The following is a 19,569-nucleotide window of genomic DNA, read 5'->3' as shown; positions in this document are numbered from 1 at the left end:
TTAGATGCTGCATTGAGACCTTCCGTATTTTATTAATACAGACCTGTATTCAGAGCTTTGACATCAGAAAAATACATGGTTGCCTAGTGAGAGAACACTCTCTACAAACATTCAACAAAGTTTTAGACAGGATGACATGTTCTTTAAAAAACTAACAAGAGCTAGCCAATGTGTCTCCTGAAAAACAACGAGGATATTTCGACATCCAGAGACCTCCCGAGCACTGACATAAAAAGAGAGCCAATCCCCCCCCTGAGACGGGACACAAACTGAAGTACTCATGTAACATACAGTTACAGTACATGGTAAAAGCAGACCACATACAGAGGCACAGTGAGCTGTACGAAAACAACCCAAGAGGTTCAGTTTCAAGGCACACGCACAAGTACAGTGAAATGCCTCTCTTGTTAACTCAAAGCCCAACAATGCAATAATCAATAACAATTTATTACTAGAAGAATAATTAATATGAAATACACAATAAAGTAAGTAAGCAAGCATTCTATATACAGCAAATATTTAAAAAGTCCATTCCTGTACCATATATATACCATTCCTGTACCTGTACCATATTTACATGGTGGCTAGGATACAAGATAAACAGAGTCGGAGCAGCTTGCATGTGAGTGGGTGTGCGGGTGTGTAGAGTCCGTATAAATGTATGTGCATATTATGTGTGAGTGAGCGAATGATAGAGTGAGTGTTTGTGTGTGTGTGTGTGTGTTGGAGTGACAGTGGGTGTGAAGGGCTCTGTGAGTGTGCAGGGCCCTGTGAGTGTGCAGGGCCCTGTGAGTGTGCATAGACAGTGCAAATACTGAAATAAAAGGTAAATAAAGATACAAGTTAAACTCGGTCCGTGTAGCTATTTTGCTAGCTATTTATCAGTCGTATTGCTTGGGCATAGAAGCTGTTCAAGAGCCTGTTGGTGTCAAACTTGATACTCCAGTACCTCATGCCGTGCGGCAGCTGAGAAAACTGTTGTCATGAGAATTTTCAATCCCAATGATAATAACTAACAATGTGGGGCCTCCCGGGTGGCGCAGTGGTTAAGGGTGCTGTACTGCAGCGCCAGCTGTGCCATCAGAGACTCTGGGTTCGCGCCCAGGCGTAACCGGCCGGGATGTCCTTGTCTCATCGCGCACCAGCGACTCCTGTGGCGGGCCAGGTGCAGTGTGCGCTAACCAAGGTTGCCAGGTGCACGGTGTTTCCTCCGACACATTGGTGCGGCTGGCTTCCGGGTTGGATGCGCACTGTGTTAAGAAGCAGTGCGGCTTGGTTGGGTTGTGTATCGGAGGTGTAACCTTCGTCTCTCCCGTGCCCGTACGGGAGTTGTAGCGATGAGACAAGATAGCTACTAAAACAATTGGATACCACAAAAATTGGGGAGAAAAAGGGGTCAAATTAAAAAAAATATATTAAAAAAATATATTTTTAAAAATAAGATAATAACTAACAAGCTTTGACCAATCCCCGAGGTTTGTAAGACCCTGGGTTTAATGATAATTAGGCAAAAGGTTCGTACAGTTTATTCACGAGAGCGCTCTGAAGTCCATTATACATAATAGTACTTTAGTACTTTAATGATTCATTATACATGCTACATAAACTAATAATAACTAATAGTTACGTTTCAGGGTGGAATTCTTTAATCATTACCTTTAAGCATATAAATACCCTTATCAATTGTCTATGGCTTCGGTGGTTGGGATCTTTGATGATTTTCCAGGCTTTCTTTTCACACTTCCTAATATAGAGGTTATGGATGGCAGGGAGCTCAGAGCCAGTAATGCACTAGGCTGTCCGCACAACCCTCTGTAGTGCCATGCGATCGAGGATGGTGCTATTGCTATACCAAGCGGTGATGCAGCCATTCAATATGCTCTCAATGGTACACCTGTACGACTGTGCGTTTGGACCATTTTAAGTCTTTAGTGATTTGGACAATAAGGAACTTAAAGCTGTCTACCTGCTCCACTGCTGGCCTGTCGATATGGATATGGGTGTGGTTGACCCTGCCCCCCATTGCCCCCCATTTCCTGTAGTACACGATGAGCTCCTTGGTCTTGCTGACATTGAGGGAGAGATTGTTGCTCAAGCACCACACTCAAGTCACTGACCTCCTCCCTGTATGCTGACTCATCGTCGTCGGTCATCAGACCTACCACCATCGTGTCATCAGCAAACTGATAATGGTGTTGGAGTCATGCGTGACCGCACAGTCGTGGCTGAACCGGGAATACAGGAGGGGACTAAGCATACACCCCTGTGGGGCCCCTGAGTGAAGGGTCAGCGTGATGGGGGTGATGTTACTTATCCTCACCACCTGCGGTCGGCCCATCAGAAAGTCCAGGATCCAGTTGCAGAGAGAGGTTTTCAGACCCAGAGTCCTAAGCTTGGTGACGAGTTTGTGGAGGATAATAGTGTTGAACGCTGAGCTGTAGTCAATGAACCGCATTCTCACATAGGTATTCCTCTTATCTAGGTGGGGGAGGGCAGTGTGGAGAGCAATTGAGATTGAGTCATCTATGGATCTGTTGGGGCAGGATGCCAATTGGAGTGGGTCTAGGATGGTGGAGTTAATGTGTGCCATAACCAGCCTCTCAAATGATTACAAAAGTGAGTGCTACAGTGCGGTAATCATTGTGGCATGAAGCCTTGGAGTTCTTAGGAAGAGGAATGATTAAAACATGTGGGGAATTACAGGCTGGGACAAAGAGAGATTGAAAATGACTGTGAATATGCCTGCCAGCTCTTCTGAGCATGCTCTGAGAACAAACCCTGGAATACAGTCAGGGCCCGTGGACTTGAGGGTGTTGACCTGATTAAAAACCCTTCTCACGTCGGCCTCAGAGAGTGAGATCACCCAGTCCTCTGGGTCGGTGACGGCCCTCACACCCGGGTCAATGTTGTTGTTGTCAAAGCGTGCATAACATGCATTGAGTTCATCTGGTAGAAAGGCATCGTTGAGCAGATCACTGTTGGGTCTCCCTTTGTAATCCGTCATAGACTGTAGCCCCTGCCACATGCGGCGGGCGTCAGAGCCTATGTAATATAATTCCACCTTATTCCTATATTGTCCTTTTGCTCGTTTGACTCTGCGGAAGTCATAGCGGGCCTTCTTGTACTTATTCCGGTCTTCGGCCGTAGCATCAGGGTTGCCCGTCTTCGGCCGTAGCATCAGGGTTGCCCGTCTTCGGCCGTAGCATCAGGGTTGCCCGTCTTCGGCCGTAGCAACCGGGTTGCCCGTCTTCGGCCGTAGCATCAGGGTTGCCCGTCTTCGGCCGTAGCATCAGGGTTGCCCGTCTTCGGTCGTAGCATCAGGGTTGCAAAGCAGTCCTGAAGCATATCTTCTGATTCTGGTGACCATTTATCAACAGAGCAAATCGCGGGTACTTCCTGTTTCAGCTTCCGCTTGTAAACAGGAAGCAAGAGTACGGAGTCATGATCTGATTTGCCGAATGGCAGACGAGGGAGGACATTGTTTGCTTGCTTATGGGTAGAATAGCAGTGGTCTAGGACTTTCTCCCCTAGTGGCGTTGGAGACGTGTTGATGGAAGTGGGCCATCGCGTGTCTTAGTGATGTCGAATTAAAATCGCCGGAAACCAGAAAGGTGGCCGCTGGGTGTAGGGTTTCCTGCTTGTTTATAGCCTTGTACAGTTTGTTAAGCGACAGTTTATTATTTTGATTGGCCTGAGGTGGTATGTATACAGCAGTCACAATAACAGCTGAAAAGATTTGGGAGTTTGGGGGATTTTGGGCCATGCTACAACTATTTCACTGTCTTGCAACCGCTCTAAAAGTCCCTTGATGGAACAGTTGTATGTGTATACATTTGTGTATGCATGGTATAATATTATGAGCAGGTCTGAAAGTACTCTGTCATGCTGTGGGGGTATGGTTGAGGGCAGTGAGAAAACGGCTACTTGACTTTGACTGGGAGCAGAGAGATGATCTCACAATAGTTACAACATTTGACCTGTTGTCACATTTGGTTGAGACAAACATTGTCCATTTCCAATTGATCTGCCAACTCCTATAAAGCATTCTGAACTGTTGCGTGACCTCAATCCAGTTCAGTTACTCGTGGTGTGTTTTCATTTGTGCAGTTCACTTAAAATCCCATTTCAGTATGTCAGTCCGTTAATAATGAGAGGAAGTAGGCCAGCCAATACAGAGTGTCAGTCTGCCACATCCATCTTTATTCATAATCACACGTTAGAGATGTATCTCCAATATGTTGTGAATGGAACAGACCTTCTTTCAGAGTTAAGTCTCAGTAAGCGGGTCCAACACTGCTCGAAGAACATTAATCTGAGAGGCCTGACTCCAACTCCTTGTCTCCCTCCTTTTCCCTGTGGGGGGGTTGAAGAAGCCCAGCTTTTCTTCCAGCTGCACAAACAAAGCCAGCTCAGAATTACAATGGCTGCCAGAATGGAGGGATGAGGAGGGTGGGGGTGGGGTGGTCCAAACCACACATCTCCATGTGTACCTGCTCCAACATCACTGAGAAATGACCACTGGCTGGGTTTGACCAGACACCAAGAATCCACTATCTGACCACATTGATTAACCATACTCCCTCCCTAACGTAAATCACAGTAGAATAGTGTTCGTACACTGTACAGTTTTCAAAGTGTTGTCGCCTTCTTCGAAAGCCACAAAGCCAAAATGAAAATGTTGAGGTGGTTTGTTACTGTTTCATGTGCCATGGATGAAAGATCCAATACTGCAATCCAATAACCTTTCTTAGCCTAAGTGCTTAGACTGGCAGAAGGTTTCTCTAAGTATATGGGTGGTCCAAGTTAACAATACTGTATGATACAGACATGCCTTTATCACAACTGTGAAGGATGATTTGAACCAAATCCCTTTAATGATATGTCAGGCATGCTGGTATGTTGGTGAGGGTATTAGGGTGCGTAGCCATGGATACTTTTATTGTTAAGTGACTAGAGAAGACGCAAGATGTACAGGACCTTTTAAAGCTGTTGGATTTGCTTAAGGAGTTTAAACATCATCCTGGACTGAAATACACCAAACCTTTCCCCTCCTCCAAATGTCAGCTCAACTAAATATTTATTAAGTATTCCTGAGGGCACGTCTGAGTTAGACATATTATGTTTTGATATAGTTTCATGTGTCTGTGTAAGATGTTGGGAATGGGGAAAAAAAGCAGAGCAGGCCATATATTTCCTGATCGGAGACACTCCCAGTTCTTGGCTGTGTATCAGAAAGCTACATGCTGTCAGCTGTTTGTTGCAGCTTGTACTTCTGCAGCCTGCGAACAGAAGGCACTTATTTTGCTACAGCTGCCACACCCAGGAAAAGTGTTTTTCAGGCTAGCGGAGATTCTCATTTGGGCAAAAGACCGTCCTCTCATTGACTTCTCCTTTCTCTCTCCTCCGTGACCCGGTAAATCCGATGTAGTCGAGTGTCAATTCGTTAGTAGGCGAAGGAAGAAGGCTGCTCCTCTCCTCGATTACCAACTTCGACAGAGGATGCACAAGAGTATCCACACCACAGGAGGTTGGTGGTACCTTAATTGGGAAGGATGCAATCATAATGGCTGGAGGGGGAATGGTCTCAAATACATCAAACACATGGTGATTCCATGTGTTTGATGCCATTCCATTCGCTCCATTCCGGCCATTATTATGAGCCGTCCTCCCCTCAGGAGCCTCCACTGATCCTCACGGCAGGTAGCGCAGAAGTGTTTTAATACCCGCCACACCCCCTTTGAGTCAGCTGATGTTTTCCCAAAGGAGAAGAGCATGCACACATTTATAAATGATATGCTACTTATCCTTTTATCTAGAATATTGCACTAACTACATTTGTTTTGATCACTTTATACATTTATTTGGGGATCCACCCCTGTAAAGGCATTACACACATTGGTTGTAGGATACGTTGTTAGTCAGTGCTGCAGCTCTTATCTGTAAGTAGGGGATTGACACGTGACTGTTTCCTTTTAACCCTGCCTGTACAAGCCAGAAGGTTGTTGGCTATTTGGCATGCACCCGTTGTTCCCTTCTCTGATCTTTCCGCTGTTCGTACCCCTTTAGAAATGGCTGACTAAAGTAAAGTGGCTGTGTGTAGTAGACAACAAGAGGCTTTAGCGTCCCTAAGGACAAAGCCTTCTCACTGCTTCGTATTAGCGACCTCGCTCTCCCAGGATTGGAGCTGAAACATGAGCATCCTTTAGAGACAACCCCACCCACATCTCCCTCCGACTTCAACCCCGATGTGACCCGGCTTCCGACCTGGCCTAGAAATAATCCCACACATCCAGTTCCCACTGCTGAATTATCATCAATTTATTTATCCATCTGTTTACTTTCAACAGTGGTTTATTTATTCGTCCATTGATTTCACTTGCATTTCTCACGCGCTACTGCTCATCGCAGTCTTCCTCCATTCAGTAGGCTTTGGTGATCCTGAGGCTCACGGGGTCTTTAACAGTAAGTCCGCCTGGTTACACTGTGTGGTTGCTGCTGTCATGTCCGCCTGGTTACACTGTGTGGTTGCTGCTGTCATGTCCGCCTGGTTACACTGTGTGGATGCTGCTGTGATGTCCGCCTGGTTACACTGTGTGGTTGCTGCTGTCATGTCCGCCTGGTTACACTGTGTGGTTGCTGCTGTCATGTCCGCCTGGTTACACTGTGTGGTTGCTGCTGTCATGTCCGCCTGGTTACACTGTGTGGATGCTGCTGTGATGTCCGCCTGGTTACACTGTGTGGTTGCTGCTGTGATGTCCGCCTGGTTACACTGTGTGGATGCTGCTGTCATGTCCGCCTGGTTACACTGTGTGGATGCTGCTGTCATGTCTGCCTGGTTACACTGTGTGGATGCTGCTGTCATGTCCGCCTGGTTACACTGTGCGGTTGCTGCTGTCATGTCCGCCTGGTTACACTGTGTGGTTGCTGCTGTCATGTCCGCCTGGTTACACTGTGTGGATGCTGCTGTCATTTCCGCCTGGTTACACTGTGTGGATGCTGCTGTCATGTCCGCCTGGTTACACTGTGTGGATGCTGCTGTGATGTCCACCTGGTTACACTGTGTGGATGGTTGACTGCCGGTGTGTTGGAGCTGTTAACAGCAGCACTCCAGGACTCTGTCACTTGGGCCAGAGATGAGAGTGTGTGAAGTGAACGTGTGTGAAGAGGGTTGGCAGAGGTCAGTGGTGGCTGCGGCGTGGCGGGTTTTGTTCTAGTGTAATGAGCCGTGAGGTCACATGGTCCCAAAGCAGACGGCCAGTCGCCTGGATCAGGTTATATCCATCTCCAGCCTGTCGGCCAGCCCCCCCTCCTCCCTGTAGCACAGGCGTCCCATCCACACCCGAAACAACCCACAGCACCACCACAACATCCTCATCTTACACCTGATATTATTCTCCACCTACATACACTGAGTATACCAAACATTAAGAACACCTCCCCCCTTTACACTCAGAACAGCCTAAATTTGTCGGGGCATGGACTCTACAAGGTGTGGAAAGCGTTCCACAGGGATGCTGGCCCATGTTGACTCCACTGCTTCCCACAGTTGTGTCAAGTTGGCTGGATGTCCTTTGGGTGGTGGACCATTCTTGATACACACAGGAAACTGTTGAGCCTTAAAAACCCAGCAGTGTTGTAGTTATTGACACAAACCAGTGTGTCTGGCACCTACTACCATACCCTGTTCAAAGGCACTTCAATCTTTTGTCTTTCCCATTCACCCTCTGAATGGCACACATACACAATCCATGTCTCAACTGTCTCAAGGCTTAAACGTCCTTATTTAACCTGTCTCCTCCCTTTCATCTACACTGATTGAAGTGCCATTTAACAAGTAACATCAATAAGGGATCATAGCTTTCACCTGGATTCACCTGGTCAGTCGATGTCATGGAAAGAGCAGGTGTTCATAATGTTTCGTACACTCAGTGTATGTCCCTCTCCCACCCACCACCGCTCTCAGATGATGTTATCATGGAGAATAGTTTGCTCGTCTTTATTTTGTGCTTTTTGTCTGTAGTGGCTCCCATGTGCATCAGAGCATTCAGTTAGTTTTGCACTCTGTTGCCATTGGTTAAGCATGAGCTAATGTCATCAGGAGCTTTTAACATTTTAGAGAGGCTTAATGACCAGCACACTGAAGAAAGAAAGAAAGAGAGAGAGAGGGGGGAGAGCTGAGGAGAGAGAGAGTTGAGGAGAGAGAAAGAAAGAGAGAGAGAGGGGGGAGAGCTGAGGAGAGAGAGAGTTGAGGAGAGAGAAAGCGAGAGAGAGAGAGCGAGAGAGAGAATGATGGATGAGTGTTTTTATCAGGTAATAAAACACTAGTTCCTCCTCCTTATCAGCTTATCTTGGTGTTTCTCTTACCATGAATAGATTACCGACACCCTCATTCTGTGTGGGTGTGTCTGTGTAAGGTGTTTTTGCATACTGCTATTCTTTCAAAGAGCAGAAACATGCAGGGTGCATTATGCTTTTCATTGTCAGTGTGACCCAAAACTGTGCCCCTAACAAACACTATTTCATTCATCTTGGCCAAGGTGCAGAAAGGTCATAAACACACAACACAGCAGTCACTATAAATCCATACAACCCAGACAATTATGACACATCTTGTTCCACACATCTTAATCCACATATTCAACACGCTGAACTGTAATGTCAAGCAGTGTCTGACGAAGGCCCTAAAAACTGTCAAAGACTCCAGCCACCCAAGTCATAGACTGTTCTCTCTGCTACCGCCCGGTAAGCAGTACAGATGCACCAAGTCCGGAACCAAAACAGCTTCTACGCCCAAGCCATAAGACGGCTAAATATTTAAACAAATATCTACATTGAAACTTTTTCCACTCTCTTCTGACTCATCACACACGCTGCTGCTACTGTTTATTATCTATCATGTTGCCTAGTCACTTCACAACTACCTATAATACATATCTACCTCAATTACCTCGTACCCCTGCACCTCGACTCAGTACTGGTACCCAGTGTATATAGACAATGAGTAATGATAACTTGTCTATTTTTTCCTTGTGTTATCATTTTTTCCTATCATTTTGAAATGTTTCTCTTTTCATTGTTGGAAAGGGCCCGTAGAATACACCTGTCGTTTACAAAGCATGTGACAAATAAACTTTGATTTGGTAGTCAGTTAAGACCTCAGCATATAATACATGTACAGTATGACAGATAGGTTAGCCTAATGTAGTGGTTTGTGAATGTGTGCAGCAAGAAGGTCGGGGCTTTTACAATATAATTATGAACATTTATATTTTAAGATAAAACTGAACAGTGTCGCTAAATATATATATATATTAGCCCTAAGTCATTTTGGAACACTTGAAGACATGTTAGAATGGAAATCAGGTTTAATCCACCAGGCGCTGGGGTCCCCGATCCCGCGAATGCCCACCAAGCAGCTCCGCTCTGGTGAGATGGTATAATGGGGCCTTTTGTTTTATTAAAACATATTTTCAGGACAATGCGCCCTTTACAGTGACGGATGAGCGGACCTTGACAACACCCGAGGGGGGAACAGCGGGTCTCGGAACCGCTACAAGACGTATAGAAGCCCCCCGCGAAGCTAAAGCCAGGGGACCACAGCCCCACCCCCCTCGACAAACTACAATACACATAGAGCAGTAGTGGATCCGCCAGCAGCGGGCACCGTGGCTTGTTAATATTTAATGGATCATGTTACTCATTAAACACAACGTTCCAAAACAGCTGTTATTCTCAAACGAATAAAAACAATACATTTATTGACGGATCATTTTCTGGTTGTTTGATTAACCATATAATGTACAACATTGAGGAACACTGATAAGGTATCACCCAAGACACCCATACGCTTCTCTTAGAATTTGTGTGTGGTTTCCTTTTACGTTATATACTGATAACCTCTCAACACGTTTGACTGCATCCTGGTAATCATTCATGCTGTCATTAAGGTTACTTAAACAATCCTGTGTGATTAGACGTCAGTGGTTGCCACTAAATACGTGCAATTGGTCTTTGGGTAGGTTAATATAAAATAATAAGCTATATCTTCCCAAAGTGGGCGAAGTTCATAACCGCCCTCGTGTGTTGCAGACTCGCTGCATTGTTCATTGATTGATTGTGTCTTGGTTTTTCAACAAACGGCACGTTTAGAGTGTACACTTGCCACAATTGTACAATTTGTCTGGTAGGTCAACACATTAAACCACTTACCCCATGTGCGATGTCGGCGGGTGCAGAAAAACCAAAGTAGGACGATGTGGTTGTTGTCGACAAAAGTTGTATCATGTGGCTACCTATCTCCAAATCAAATGCATTTTCAAAAGTTCACTTGATTTGTGAGCGATGTCTTCTTCTGGGTCGAGGGTAATGAGGACAATCAAAAGTTCAGATGACGACTGGACAGTGTTGCTCGTCTGGTCATAGATAAATCCATAGCTGGAACTACTCTGTCTCAAAAAAATTATATACTGCGAAGACTGAATGATTCCCAATACAAAATACTTTAAAGACAATGCCTGAGACTTGTCGTTAGGCTCATACTTTCTCCTTTGTTGCTCTATTCCCAGTGCCCGTGTGGTTGTTCCTTCTCTAACTCTGAGAACAACAGCTCCACAGGCTATGGAACAACAGGGAGGCGCGCGCACATTACGCGCCGGTCACACACATATTTCCCAACTCAAAACCACTGTCGAAACGTCCTACTACAGAATATGAACACCAGTCCCGTTTTTCGGCTAATGATTTTCACTTATAATGTTCAGATAAACCCTCTACCTTTATTCATAGTCACTAATTAGACTTACAGGATATCAGATAGCATTTCCATTGTGAGTTTTTCTCTGTCCAGTGGACAAATGAAGTCCAGATGTTTTAGTCTTTAATCTTCCACCACCTCACTTCCGGAGCCCTTGCGCTCCCTGGATGAACGTGAGTCCAGTGCTCCTCCAAATCTAAACTAGCCTGAAATCGCAGGAGTTTTCTGACTGACTACAGTACTAGAAATACTGTCTCTGACATACAACCTATTCATATACTGAAGAATTTCAGTGTTTCCCGTACCTTTATTTTTATTAGATTTTACTATAAGGGAAGGTTTTTTGGGGGAAATGCATTTGCATTTCCACTTTGATATGTCTCATGGCAAAACATGTAAATACGTGTTGAGTCAGTTGTACATGTTGACTCATTCTTGTTTTTGTTTTGAATCAATACATCACAGCATTTGGTCTGCTGTCAGTCAAGAAGGTAGGCGAGAGGTGAGTATGGGCATGTTCTGTCAGCCATTATCAAGCCAGAAGTCTAGCCTAGCTACTGTAAGGTGATGAAGAGTGACATCAATGTAATGGTGTCGTATATGGCAGACCAGAGACCACATGACACATTACACACATCTTGGTGGCAAATGAAACTAGGCAATGAAACTCACACAGATTAAACATATAGTCCATAAACTGTCTGCTTTCTCTCCCTCTGTTGGTGAGTGAGTTGAGAGTGAATAGAGCTGCATAGTAAGAGGAGACAGGCAGTGATTGGGCAACCCCCCCACCCACCAACTGTAGTCATCCTTCCTACCTTTCTTCCTTCCACCTCTCCTCCTCCACCAGCTGCGTGGGAGGTGTTCTCTCAGAAGTTGGGGAAATTGTGAAATTATCTTGAATAGAAACACACTGTATATTTAGGAGAAATCAAAGAGAAACTCAAAGTAAACGTTCTGCTTCATCCTGAAACTGAGAAAGGTTATTCAACATGTGGGCATACCTACCCTCTAAGGTGCCAATACTTTTCGTACCTCCATGTCAGTGACGTCCTCCACTTAAGCGTTGGCACTTTGAATGGACCGTGAGTAAGCTGGATGTCTAGCAAGCACTCATTATGGACTGACTGCGCATTGTCAGGTAGTTTATGATGGGACAAGATGTTTGAGAGAGAGTGCCCAGAAGAGCCTCACAGAGGAGAGAGGAACCCCCAACTTAGCTCAAGGGAGTGGTCAAGAGCCCTGACCTCACTTCCTGTTGGGGCTACTCACAAGCATTCCATTGTCTGTGAGAATGTGACTGAAATCTTGAGACTCCCCACATCTGGCAGCTGTTATTACGGCCCCTGAATGGTGAAACATCTGTTGATGTGCCCTTGAGCAAAGCTCAATCCTAATTTCTCCTGAAAGTCACTTTGGATAAGACTGTCTGCTAAATGACAAAATAAATGTAAATCTCAAGTGTCTTTCTTGTAAGTGAACATGTATTGTTGTGACGCAGTCTGTGGTTACCTGACTTGTCTCTAGCCCTATGGAGTTATGTGAAAGTGAGAGAGAGCGAGAGACAGACAGTCATTTAGAGAAACAAAACCATTTATCGTAATGTCTAGCAAGCAGACCTGGGCAGAAAAAGTTGTATTTTGTAGTTTACTAGAAAATACCAACTTTTCAAATACTTGAGGTAGTCCAACAGTAGTCAGATATAGAAAATCAACTACAGGCAATTATTTCCTTTGATATTCAAATATAGGTCTCAGAAAAACAAATCACATTTGAAACTATTTTGAATACCTCTCAGAAAAACACATACTATTTTAAGGTATTTTATGTGCAAGTTATTAAAATATATACAGTTGAAGTCGGAAGTTTACATACACTTAGGTTGGAGTCATTAAAACTCGTTTTTCAACCACTCCACAAATTTCTTGTTAATAAACTATAGTTTTGGCAAGTCGGTTAGGAGATCTACTTTGTGCATGACACAAGTAATTTTTCCAACAATTGTTTACAGACAGATTATTTCACTTATAATTAATTGTATCACAATTGCAGTGGGTCAGAAGTTTACATACAATAAGTTGACTGTGCCTTTAAAAAGCTTAGGAAATTCCAGAAAATGATGTCATGGCTTAGAAAGCTTCTGATAGGCTAATTGACATAATTTGAGTCAATTGGAGGTGTACCTGTGGATGTATTTCAAGGCCTACCTTCAAACTCAGTGCCTCTTTGCTTGACATTATGGGAAAATCAAAAGAAATCAGCCAAGACCTCAGAAAAATAATTGTAGACTTCCACAAGTCTGGTTCATCCTTGGGAGCAATTTCCAAACGCCACATTCATCTGTACAAACAATAGTACTCAAGTATAAACATCATGGGACCACACAGCCGTCATACAACTTAGGAATGAGACGCGTTCTGTCTCCTAGAGATTAATGTACTTTGGAGCGAAAAGTGCAAATCAACCTTGTGAAGATGCTGGAGGAAACAGGTACAAAGGTATCTTTATCCACAGTAAAAACGAGTCCTATATCGACATAACCTGAAAGGCCGCTCAGCAAGGAAGAAGCCACTGCTCCAAAACCGCCATAGCAAAAAAAAGACTACGGTTTGCAACTGCACATGGGGACAAAGATTGTACTTTTTGGAGAAATGTCCCCTGGTCTGATGAAACAAAAATATAACTGTTTGGCCATAATGACCTTTGTTATGTTTGGAGGAAAAGGGGGAGGCTTGCAAGCTGAAGAACACCATCCCAGCCGTAAAGCACGGGACTGGCAGCATCATGTTGTGGGGGTGCTTTGCTGCAGGAGGGACTGGTGCACTTCACAAAATAGATGGCATCATGAGAAAATAAAATTATGTGGATATGTTGAAGCAACATCTCAAGACATCAGTCAGGAAGTTAAAGCTTGGTAACAAATGGGTCTTCCAAATGGACAATGACCCCAAGCATACTTCCAAAGTTGTGGCAAAATGGCTTAAGGACAACAAAGTCAAGGTATTGGAGTGGCCATCACAAAGCCCTGACCTCAATCCTACAGAACATTTGTGGGCAGAACTGAAAAAGCATGTGCGAGCAAGGAGGCCTATAAACCTGACTCAGTTACACCAGCTCTGTCAGGAGGAATGGGCCAAAATTCACCCAACTTATTGTGGGAAGCTTGTGGAAGGCTACCCAAAATGTTTGACCCAAGTTAAACAATTTAAAGGCAATGCTACCAAATACCAATTGAGTGTATGTAAACTTCTGACCCACTGGGAATGTGATGAAAGAAATAAAAGCTGAAATAAACCATTCTCTCAACTGTTATTCTGACATTTCACATTCTTAAAATAAAGTGGTGATCTAGCTGACCTAAAACAGGGCATTTTTTACTTGGATTAAATGTCAGGAATTGTGAAAACTGAGTTTAAATGTATTTGGCTAAGGTGAACTGTATGCAAACTTCCGACTTCAACTGTATACTGAACAAAAATATAAATGCAACATCCAACAATTTTACAGAGTTAGTTTATATGAGGAAATCAGTCAATTGAAATGAATTCATTAGGCCTTAATTAATGGAGTTAGCATATTTAAAACTAGCAAGCAAAATGTCCCATTGAGTAAGAGCAGATATTGTGACTCCTCAACTCATCTCCATACCTCCTCTCAGACCCAACAAGGCAGAGTGATATTAGAGGATCTGAGGATCTTAGTTTCCTTTGTTTCTACTTTTAGATGCTAGCCAGCCTTCACTAGGGAAGTCATCACAGCAGTCAAGCCTAACTGTTCTCATGCTCTATTTCAGTGAAAGGGGACTTTCCATGGCTAAATGATATACATTTAACCTATTTTCTACGGTGTTTACAGATGCCAGGATGTTGTCAACATCGTGCATGGGAATTTCAATTCGGGTTAAACTGGTCTGCACAAAGAGCAGGCAAGACAATACTAAGAAAATATTCTGTTACTGTTCTTTTCTGCATGAGGATTGCTGGGTGAAAACCACTGTATATTCCTGTTAATATTACCTTGTTTTGATTTGAAATAGACATGTAAAGAGAAATGCAGGGGAAGGATCTCTTACATCACTTCCTCTTCTGAAGTCAGAGAGCAGCTCCACAAAGCCTGGACAAAAGCCTTCCTCTTTCTGCCACAGATGCTCCAAAGTACCCAAAGTTAGACTTTATATTTTTAGCACTGTGAATGTTCCTTAAGTCATGTGCATCTGTAATCCATTCCTGTGATACAATGAGACCTGATGGTCACAATGACATGAATAATGATACTCTGAGTGTTCACATTCAGGTCAAAGGATGTGGGAATTATTTTGGTTCTACGACACTTTTGTCACCGTAAGTCTCCAGAGCGACACTTTTCTCAACTGATGATTGAGACAGAAGGGGTGCAGGGTCATTTTTGCCTTAGCTCATGGCCTCATTTTAGTTTAGGTTCACCAGTAACTTTTCTAGCGCAAATATGCTTTACCACAAAACAGTTGTACTAGATACAATACTCCTATTTTTGGTTCTACCTTAGTACTAGGGTAGTGCTGCAAACAGTCAGAATATGAGAGAACAGAACACAACTGAAGGGGCTTTGCATGCTTGCATGTGATCGTGGTTCAGCACCATATTTCTGCACTCTATTTTATGAATACAGCATAGGGCATGTTCTGAGAATTGTCAATATGAGTTCTGGATGTTCAAATCAATAGTGTTACTGTAGATGAACAGGCATCCCAGCCAGAGGCCTCAGCTACAGCTGCTTCCAGCCACTCTGAAAAATCACTAAAACCTGTGCCATTAACCAACAGTAAGTATCCTGAGGTGCTGTGTGATTCAATCAATGGAGCAATGGGACAGAGTGGCGCAGCAGTCTAAGGCACGAGTGCTAGAGGTGTCACTAAAGACCCGGGTTTGATCCCGACTGTATCACAACCGGCCGTGATCGGGAGTCCCATAGCGCGGCGCACAATTGGCCCAGCGTCGTCCGGGTTAGGGGAGGGTTTGCCCGGGATAGGCCCTTCAATATAAATAAGAATTTGTTCTTAACTGACTTGCCTAGTTAAATAAAGCTTAAATAAGAAAAATAGAGACAGCAGGCTGTGTGTGCTGCTGGTTGTGGAGGAGGTGTGTGTGTGTGTGTGTCATTGCCAGGTGTTTTTGTTCCCCCCATACCCCTTAACAGACAGAGTAAACATTGTCGGTTGGACATCTGCTGATCTTCTCCTTTCTCCAAATCACCCATTAGCGGCTTAAGTGTTGGTCATGCCACATGTCTCTCTCTCTCTCCCCCTCTCTCTCTGTCTCTGTCTGTCTGTTGTTCACAGGTTATGTGGTAAAACAGGTCCCCCTGCTCCCCCTCCTCCATAAATACCTCAAGTGTTAACTTCCCCTCTTATCTCTAACCTGAGCATCTAGCGTTCTCTTACCTACACAGTAGACTTGTCGTTGTTAGAAACATTTGATCTCTTCGTTGTGGGGTGAGGTTCACCTCATTGTCCACACCACATGGAGGGCGCTTTGTTTCCCCCCACACAAATGAAACGGTATGTGCTTTTGTTAGATGTGTACATGATGTGTACATAAAGCCATGTGAAGCCACTTATAACACCAGATTTCATTACAGCCACATTATTATTAGACATATTTTATAACTGCCAGGCCTTGTTGTACCCATCTTCTGTTTGCCTCCTGTGTGTCCTTTGTTAGTGTTTTCTCTGTGTGTCTTTGTATTTTCTCTCTGTGTGGCTGTGTGAGGGGAGTCTCTCTGAACGTATATGATCTGTCTATTTATTTTCCTAGCAGAGCTCTCTGTGGGTATGAGTGAGATGTTTCCGTGGTGCAGTGGATCTCAGTGTGTAGTCAATGTTAAAGGGCTCCACCCCTTCTGCCCAGGAATCTCTCACAGGAGTATAGAGTTACCTTGATTATTATAGCCTGGCCTCAATAGACTGTTCCACTTTATTCATGTGTGTGAGTGTGTGGATGTGTTGTGGGTCTGTGTGTTGGTTCCTCTACTGTTGTATTGGGTCATATCTATTATGTTCCATTTCAGTGTGTGTGACTCTGCCATCACCTCACTCCCTCTGACAGGGTGGAGAAAGAAATGAGGAGGGCAGGGAGGTCCAGAGCGCTCCATGGTGAGGGACGGTATGGACATGGGGATTGGGAGATGAGGGACATGAGGCAGGGGTTGGGAGGCATGGGTTTTGGAGCTTCCTGGAGCTTAGGCCCTGTGTTTACAGAGCATTGCTGAAGTACCAGTAGGAAAACACATTCTCATCCGTACATTCATTATTAAACTAGGCTCTATGAACATGATAACTCAGAGATAATGTTTTCCTAAACAGGACCTGTCATTTGTGCTGTCATACAACTCTTGTCAGTCAGCTTAGATCACCTTCTCTGTGTGTGTCTGGTTGAAAGATAAATACATGTACATATCAGAGGAGGCTGGTCATTGGAAAGTCAGTCAGCTTAGATCACCTTCTCTGTGTGTGTCTGGTTGAAAGATAAATACATGTACATATCAGAGGAGGCTGGTCATTGGAAAGTCAGTCAGCTTAGATCACCTTCTCTGTGTGTGTCTGGTTGAAAGATAAATACATGTACATATCAGAGGAGGCTGGTCATTGGAAAAATGTAACATTTTTAGATACATCTATGAAAAATATCTGTTTAAAAACACTGTTCTGAAATGGTCTAATCTCAATAGCGCCCCCCTCATGTGAGGACGGCTATTTTTAGTCCTCCTCTAGAAAACACACCCAGCTCTGTTTAACATTTTTTTTTGTAAACAACGTCAATACACAGCCTATAAGTATGGCATACCACATAGGACAAATGAACAGATAACCAATCAGATAACTTGCAGTAGCAATAGACATTCTTCCCATCCAATCAAAGGATTAAATAAACTCTCATACTGTAGGCATGTGCGATTCTGGAGATTTTAATGAAGAACTGATTAACATTTTCAAGGCCAGCTAAGGATGCTATAGCAAGCATGTTTCACATTAGAGTTATTGAATTAACTACCAAAAGGCAAGCCTTTGTGTTTTTAATTGGGGTGACACTATACACACATGAACTTGTCAGCTATCTACTAGCCAGCTCTGGTCCAGGGCGTTACTTATGTGCCAGATGTAAACAAATCATTCCTAACAACTGGAATAATAACAGATGTATTTCCCCAGTCCTCCTCAACTTCTCAAGTCAGGTTGCACAGATGAACAGGAACAACAGACTGAGTTTAGGAGTCAGTTAAGTGTGAGAGGTGACAGTCATGGATGGGCTCTATTATATCCCGAAGCATCAGAGAGGACGAGGGTAAAATCTGAAACCACATGGCAGCCATCAGCGTCTCCCCTTGTCATTGGTGGAGAAACCCGACACTGACATTTCCAGCTAATTTTTTGACCTGTGTGTGAGTTCAAATGCTTAATATACTCGCAGGTTTAGATCAATGGTTATGGCGGTGTGCCTTTCTCTCCCCCGTGTGTGTGTGTGTTTGTGCACGTGTGGGTGGGTGTGTGTTTGATGTGTAAGATTGTCACTGAATAGTGTTTTTCATGTTCTCCCGCTCCAGCTGTGCAACATCTGGACCCATAGGTTGACATACAGTATGTAGCCTACTAACAGGATGAACAGTCTTAGAGACAGCTACAGTTGAAGTGGGAACTTTACATACACCTTAGCCAAATACATTTAAACTCGGTTTTTCACAATTCCTGAGTAAAAATGCCCTGTCTTAGGTCAGTTAGGATCACCACTTCATTTTAAGAATGTGAAATGTCAGAATAATAGTGGAGAGAATTATTTACTTCAGCTTTTATTTATTTTATCACATTCCAAGTGGGTCAGAAGTTTACATACACTCAATTAGTATTTGGTAGCGTTGCCTTTAAATTGTTTAACTTGGGTCAAACGTTTCGGGTAGCCTTCCACAAGCTTCCCACAATAAGTTGGGTGAATTTTGGCCCATTCCTCCTGACAGAGCTGGTGCAACTGAGTCAGGTTTGTAGGCCTCCTTGCTCACACACGCTTTTTCAGTTCTGACCACACATTTTCTATAGGATTGAGGTCAGGGCTTTGTGATGGCCACTCCAATACCTTGACTTTGTTGTCCTTAAGCCATTTTGCCACAACTTTGGAAGTATGCTTGGGGTCATTGTCCATTTGGAAGACCCATTTGCGACTAAGCTTTAACTTCCTGACTGATGTCTTGAGATGTTGCTTCAACATATCCAGATCATTTTATTTTCTCATGAAGCCATCTATTTTGTGAACTGCACCAGTCCCTCCTGCAGCAAAGCACCCCCAGAACATGATGCTGCCACCTCCGTGCTTCACGGTTGGGATGGTGTTCTTCGGCTTGCAAGCCTCCCCCTTTTTCCTCCAAACATAACGATGGTCATTATGGCCAAACAGTTATATTTCTGTTTCATCAGACCAGAGGATATTTCTCCAAAAAGTACAATCTTTGTCCCCATATGTAGTTGCAAACGGTAGTCTGGCTTTTTTTGGAGCAGTGGCTTCTTCTTTGCTGAGCGGCCTTTCAGGTTATGTCGATATAGGACTCGTTTTACTGTGGATATAGAAACTTTTGTACCTGTTTCCTTCAGCATCTTCACAAGGTCCTTTGCTGTTGTTCTGGGATTGATTTGCAATTTTAGCACCAAAGTCTCTAGGAGACAGAACGCGTCTCCTTCCTGAGCGGTATGACGGCTACGTGGTCCCATGGTGTTGATACTTGCGTACTATTGTTTGTACAGATGAACGTGGTACCTTCAGGTGTTTGGAAATTGCTCCCAAGGATGAACCAGA

The 19,569-nt window shown here is 44.0% G+C and overlaps 1 protein-coding gene across 1 annotated transcript in view; it reads right to left on the bottom strand.

The window, feature by feature from the left end:
- The window catches only part of LOC110486371 (sphingosine 1-phosphate receptor 2), a 34,081-nt gene extending 23,091 nt beyond the window's left edge, over positions 1 to 10,990 (bottom strand). The window contains exon 1 of the mRNA XM_021557904.3: positions 10,210 to 10,990. The gene's annotated coding sequence lies outside the window, so the exon portion shown is untranslated. The remainder of the gene's footprint in view (positions 1 to 10,209) is intronic.
- Between the last annotated feature and the right edge of the window lie 8,579 nt (positions 10,991 to 19,569).

The sequence above is a fragment of the Oncorhynchus mykiss genome, chromosome 13 (genome assembly GCF_057628025.1).
Source record: "Oncorhynchus mykiss isolate SJ-2025 chromosome 13, ASM5762802v1, whole genome shotgun sequence".
Taxonomy (NCBI): Eukaryota; Metazoa; Chordata; class Actinopteri; order Salmoniformes; family Salmonidae; genus Oncorhynchus; species Oncorhynchus mykiss.
This window is presented reverse-complemented; position numbering and strand designations above follow the sequence as displayed.